The sequence below is a fragment of the Mustela nivalis genome (assembly GCF_964662115.1).
Source record: "Mustela nivalis genome assembly, chromosome: 2".
Classification (NCBI taxonomy): domain Eukaryota; kingdom Metazoa; phylum Chordata; class Mammalia; order Carnivora; family Mustelidae; genus Mustela; species Mustela nivalis.
In genome coordinates, this window is record NC_139021.1 from 119590159 (window position 1) to 119597123 (window position 6965).

At 40.4% G+C, this 6965-nt stretch overlaps 1 pseudogene across 1 annotated transcript; it reads left to right on the forward strand.

Moving 5' to 3' along the window:
• Window positions 1-3923: 3923 nt before the first annotated feature.
• Window positions 3924-4344, forward strand: LOC309859351 (thioredoxin pseudogene; annotated as a pseudogene). The gene has a single exon. The product of its transcript is annotated as a thioredoxin pseudogene (transcript).
• The last annotated feature ends 2621 nt before the right edge of the window (window positions 4345-6965 follow it).

Below are 6965 nucleotides of genomic sequence, written 5' to 3' on the forward strand. Positions count from 1 at the left end.
TTATTCCTAATTATAGACCCCATAAAATATTCTTCTGGAATGTCTTCAGTTGTTTGTTTCTCACTAAGATCATTTTGTATTTATCATTTGAGAGCCTGCAGGTACTGCTCATTGTTCATTGTTCACTGAAAAACAGCATCTGGGAAATTACAGAATTCATCAGCATTTTGTTGTTTGTTATTCCAAAAGAAAAAAAAATAATTAAAAAGCATGCATAGCAAATTGTAACACCTTTCTCAAACTGATTAAATATTAATTGCACTAACGATGTCCATCTACGGGCCTACAAAAGACTACATTGGTTTTGCATGGGTTTACACTGCCTATCATACATTGATTGATATAACGTGAATACATAATTCCACAGCAAGACCTAGCATTTGCGCTAACAAGAGTGTTCAGGGAGAATGAAAATAAGGAAATGAAAAACCACTCCCATGTTGGTAGCTCAAGACGATGGCACTCTCTTCTCACACATTGTTGGTGAGGATTTTCCTTGCATCCAGTGAATGCATATTTCTTTCTTTTTCTGGGCTTAGAAGAACCAGGGAAGTCTGTAGGGCACACACAGCTGACTGAGCCAGGAATCACTTCCTTCACTAAGATGATGATTGTCATTGATGCTCTGCTAACAGCAGTGAGCACGACCACAGATTGATACAGACGCGACCTAACATTTCCTTGATTTCAATTTTTCTAGAAGAGTAAGGTTTTTTTCTTTGTCTTTTTTTTGTTGAATGCAAATGTTAAAGCACATTACAAGATGAACATATATATCATTTTAAAGTCTGTTAAACAATATAAAAAGTAATGTATACAACAAGTGTGAAGACAAATGACTTTATAAGTTAATATTATCACATTTCAAATGTCTTTGAGAAATGCTAATGTATTAAAGTTGTCTTTCCCCTCCTACAACATGACAGGCACAATAGATTTTTTTTTTAACCTCATTTTCTTTCTAGCCTGGGTTAGGTAGTTGCTCCCAAATGTCTAATCTTGGCCTAGTAAATAGACACCATTTGCTGTCCCTGTTCCAGGCCACATGAACACATGATTGGCAAAGATGTAATTGGCTTGACATCATTGCAAAGCAAAACTTTGGGCTATGAAATCATGGGATAAAAACCAGATTATCTTTGAAGTTTGGGAACTGCACAGAACTGGTAACTTTTTATGTCAACACAGCAGTTCTTTTCTTTATACCAAATGAAGGAAGACTCCCTATTGTTGAATCACAGAGTTAACAGAGACAGACAAGCCACAGAGTTCTCGCTGGCTATGGCAAACATTCTGCAAACCGGGGATATTGCACGGACTAGATGCTTTACTGACTAGGTTTCCAGTGCTTGTGCTGCTGGGACTGGGGGATATTTGGGAAGGAGTATTGTCCACAGAAATCAATTTTATAATGATCAATATTAAAAACAATTACACTAACGAAGTATAAGGCTCTGCAATAATACCTTGAAGCAACATACACCAGGCAAGCATTCAAACTATTACTCCCACTAGACTAGCTGAGGAAAATTAAGCCTAATGGCAATAAATATAGGTACCAATATCAGAAATAGTAAATTTAAAAATACATTATTTAAGAACAAAGAGGTGTAATAAGCGTACTTCTCCTTAAAAGAGTAAGTTCAGCCTTTAAGCAATTAAAATGTTTTTTCCTTCTCATTTCCTAAGTTGTAAAAGCTCCTGAAATGTGATGGTGCTCATCTCACTCTTTGATAGTCAAGATTCTGGGGTTCAGGCCAAGCCAGTGCAAGCCAACAACTCTCTACGAATCATTCTGTGCCCGCAAAGTTAGAATTGGTATAAGCAGCTGGTAGGAACTAAATTAGAAAGAGAAACATGAAAAGGGAGATCTCAGGTTTGAACAAAGGCACAAACTGATGTCTGTCCACAGTTCCTAGTAAAAGAGTGCATGGGTTTCTTCTTTGTCATTTTAATTGAGGAAAAACAGCACTGGAGACAGTACTGACTCTGGACACACCCTGAAAGGACCTGAATCATAGTTTCTCTTAATAATGACAGTTTTAGGCAAATCTTCAATTTTTTCTGATCTTCAGTAAGCTCATTTTTAAAGTGGCAGAAATAATGGTGCTGGGTTTATAAGGCTGTTACTGGGGATAAATGAGGTTAAGTAGAGAGTGTACTAAGCTAACTCTCTGGCACAATGAATGTCAGTTGGTACCACTACCAATACCATTGTCACCCAAGATGAGCACCAGGCTCCTTACTTTCTCTGGACCTTCACCGTCTATGAGTCCTGAGTTCTCCCACTGTTGTAGGACTTTTCCAATCCATTCTTCTTTTCCCATTTCTTTTGTAAAGTCAGACTACATGTTTGGTTTGTGCCTTGTTACCACATTCAGTCTCCCCTCTGGTGCCAAACTTGTCCCCCGGTGAGCAGTAACAAATGGAGCCCCAGTGCTTTTGCAACTCCTTTCTCTCCCCACTCATGGGAGCATGGCTGTGGTTCTGGATATGCTGCCTGCAAACTAGGGATCCCGGATCCAGTAAGTAAGCTCATGGATAGAACCATCTAGAGGAGAGATGAGGATCCTGGAGATAAGTAGGATTATAAGAGAAAAAGAATATGGTATATTCTTTTATGCCATAATAACAGCAACAATGAAACTTCAGGCTTCAAGCAGCAAATATTAATAGATTTTTGTTCAAACTTTGTAGCCATCTGACGTGTCAGAGGGCTCTGCATGACACTTTTTTTAAAAAATCATACATTCAGGCTGATGAAACATTCACATTTGGTACTTATCTGTTACCATGTGAAGAGTAAAGGAACAGTCATTACAGGGAAGTAACACAAGATTTACATTTTGTAAATGAGGGCAAGGCACATGCCCTACTGTTTGTCTCAAATATTAGTGAACAGCCCAAAGATAACAAACCTGTAAACCAGGATCATAGACTACAAACTCCCGACAGCAAAAAATACATTTCATCAATCTTTACATTTACCTCATCAAACAAAAAACCTGGCTCAGTTGGTTAAGCATCTGCCTTCTGCTCATGTCATGGTCCCAGGGTCCTGGGATGGACCCCGCATCAGGCTACCTGCTTAATGGGAAGCCTGCTTCTCCCTCTGCCCTTCACCCCGCTCTTGTGTTCTCTCTCACTCTCTTTCACAAATAAATAAATAAAATCTTAAAAGAAAAACAAAACCCTGCCTACAGTAACTGTACAGAAACTGCATTTGTAAGGAGTAAACAAACGATCTCACATATCATATTACAAAGCTGGATCCCAATGCTGATTATGCTAGTAGATGGAATCTATCATGCTAACAGGACCAACAGTCCTTAAAAATTAAAGTTCTTCAACCATGAGCTTACTGAAGTTCTCTCTGGCGTCTTTCACTGTGCAATGTAATATAAAACCCTTGTGGGACTTTGCTGGTGCTTGTGGTGGAGAGCTTCCAAGATTACCTAGGTCTTGGTCCAGGAGAACGCGGACAGTCAAAGCTGTTAATCCCATGCACTGTAGGGTTAGGAAGACATTTACTGTTTTTCCCCATGGGATGTTAGCTGTCATGTTAGCACAAACTGATCATTACTTGTAGTGTATGTTTTAATTCTTGTCTCTCCCTACCAATGCACAACTCCTTCCAGGCTTGTAACACAACCTCTGCATGCCTTGTTTTCATTTCTGAGGGAAATTACTGCATAGTGGAAATACTGAATTTCCATTGCGGCTTCATTCCAGTGGGTTTCAGACTCACTTGCTCCCCCGGATTGAATGAGTCATGAGTGGATGGGCACATACGGAAAGGGCCATGAATGGATGCTGCAAGCTATTAAGACTAAGTATTGATCAGCAATGACTGTGCCATGACAAGAAGCTTCCTGATTTGGGGATCCTGAATATTTCTAAGTCATGAGAAAATAAGGAATATTATGAAAGAGAAAGAAAATCAAAACACTTTTCTTAAGCTCCGTCCTGTATTTTGGATCCACTTTCATCAGTTCTTACGGTTGCTTGTCAGACCGCCAGCCGCCAAAACGATAAGGCAGATTGAGAGCAAGTATGCTTTTCAGGAAGCCTTGGACGGTGCAGGGGATAAACCTGTTAGTAGTTGACTTCTCAGCCACATGGTTTGAGCCTTGCAATGATCAAGCCTTTCTTTCATTCCCTCTCTGAGATGTATTCCGATGTGGTGTTTCTTGAAGTAGACATGGATGACTGTCAGGATGTCCATTTGGTGTGAGGTCAAATACATGCTGACCTTCCAGTTTTTTTAAAAAGGGACAGAAGGTGGGTGAATTTTCTGGAGCTAATAAGGAAAAACTTTAAGCCACCACAAATGAATTAATCTAATTATGTTTTCTGAAAACATAAGCAGCCCTTGGCTGTTGAAAACTTCTGACTTTTTAAAATTTATTTACAAGTCTTTTATGAAGACTCTATACCCAACTGCCATCTGATTATTAGTTACAATAAAATATTAATTCTACCCTTTAAAAAAACACTTTTCTTAAATATTATACTAACAAAGCAGTTTTACAAAAGAAAATTTTTAAATGAACTTTCATAAATGTAGACTTTTCTGTGATTAATCTATGTTCCAATACCATTTTGTTGACTTCATAGTTATGTCACCTAATTTCTTATTCTCTTTTGAGTAATCAGACCTCAAACAAAGTGAGCTAAGGCTTGCAGAACAGTCTTTTTAAGTCTAGAGGTACGAATGAACAATGTAGCACAAGGCAAGATGGAAAATAAAATGTGTCCCTTTTCCTTACCAAGTCCTCTTGACCATTTATCAAATACCAAGTCCTTTCTTTTTATATACATTGGAGTCCTGCCCTGTTCTCACCTCTATGAAAAATGACAGTCTCCTCATTAAAACTTCCATGATTTGTTTTTCTTCTCCCTCTCCCTGCAGATTCTATTTCCCAAATGTGTCTGAAAATTTAAATCACGACGTACTGATGAATAGCAGTGTCTTTTGTTATTCTTTCTATACATAAATTTTGCTAGGAAGATTTGGAATTGTAGTCTCACTATGACAGGGGTAAAAAGATACTCAATTGTGAATGGCTGTAATTCTGTAATTTCTGAGGAGGCGGCTTCTTGCTTGCAGGTAAGGCCCCAAGTTTCTGTGATTCTGAGATACGTGGGAACAGGGAGAAAGGAGCACTGAAGCAGAGAGCAGCTACCTGGATCTATATAATCAAGAGCTAACCCAGGGAGCACAGAGAGCAGACGGGGGAGCTCTGTACAGGCTTAGAGCTCAGCAGTTGTTAAAAAATACTGGAGGGGAGAGACAGAAAGAGAGGAAGGAAGTAGGGGGAGGATGGGGAGAAGGGGAGGGGGAGAGGAGAAGAAAAAGAAGAAGGGGGGAAGCAGGAGAGGGAGGAGAGGAGGAGGTGGACAAGAGGAAGAGGGGTGGACAAGGTAAGAAAGAGGAGGGGGAGGAGGAGAGGAAGAAGGGAAAGGAGAAAGGGAGGAGGAGGAGCAGGAAAGGGGAAGAGGAGCAAGAGGAGGGGAGGAGGAGGAGGGAGGGAAGAGAAACAGCAGGAAGAGAGGAAGGAGGAGCCGGAGGAAGAGAAGCAGGAAAAGGGGGAGGAGGGGGAGGGAGGGGGAAGGAAAAAGCATTACAAATCAAAGAGGGACTTCACAGCAGATCCTCAAGACATTACAAGATAATGATGAAAACCTGTGAACAACTTCATGGTGATAACTGTGGCATCTGTGTTATCTGTGGAATATTACACAGTGGTATAAAGGGGAGCTGTGTTTTTAGCGTCATTAAGGAGCCATAAATAATTTTCCTAAATCTACACACTAAGAAGTGCCCCTGCCCCAGCTGCATGCAAACGTTCCCTTTGCTACACAGCCTTGTCCAAACTGAGTGTCCTCAGTGCCTGAGTTCATCCACTCTGACGGCCATTTGTAGGTGTGGGACTGAGACTTCTCTCTGTGCCTCCTGGTTTTAATGAGGTCGAGCTGCTGTGTCTGCATTGACTGCTGACTTAGATCACCTTTTCTATGAGGGGTTCATCCTCAGCTCTTGTCCATCGTCTGTCAGGTTGTCTGTCTTCTCCTGATTGCTTTGTAGAAGCCTTTTTCATATAATTGATACAAGTCCTTTGTGAATTATACTCAGTATTATGAGGATCTTTTCAAGCTCTGTAGACTGTAGATCCTAAATTGTGTCTTTTGATGAATGACTATTCTAATTTTAATGCAGTTTATTTTAACAGTGTTTTATTTACAGTTATTGACCTTTTGTACCTTGTTTGGGAAATCTTGCCCATCTCAAGGTCATGAAACGATTTTTTAAAAACTTTAAATCTAGGGGCACCTGGGTGGCTTGGTGGGTTGGGCCTCTGCCTTCGGCTCAGGTCATGGTCTCAGGGTCTTGGGATCAAGGCCCGCATCAGGCTCTCTGCTCAGTGGGGAGCCTGCTTCCCCCCTCTCTGCCTGCCTCTTTGCCTACTTATGATCTCTGTCAAATAAATAAACAAAATCTTTAAAAAAATTTTAAATCTAAAAACCACATAGAATTGGTTCTTGCTGATGATATGAAGAAGAGGCTAATGTTAATTTTTTTTTTTTAAGATTTTATTTAAAGAGAGAGAGTACACACAAGCAGACAGAGTGGCAGGCAGAGGCAGCGAGAGAAGCAGGCTCCCTGCCTAGCAAGGAGGCCGATGTGGGACTCGATCCCAGGACCCTGGGATCATGAGCTGAGCTGAAGGCAGCGGCTTAACCAACTGAGCCACCCAGGCATCCCATTATTTTATACAGGACATTGATCAGAATGTCCTTTTCTGACTGTGTTCTTCAGGAAGACGATTGTAACAAACTACAAGCCCACATACGTACGACATCATTTCTCAACTTCATTCTTCCCATTTGTCTGTTTCCATCTGAGAGCAATTACCATAGCACTTTTATTACCACATGTTTATCATAAAACTATATTGGGTATT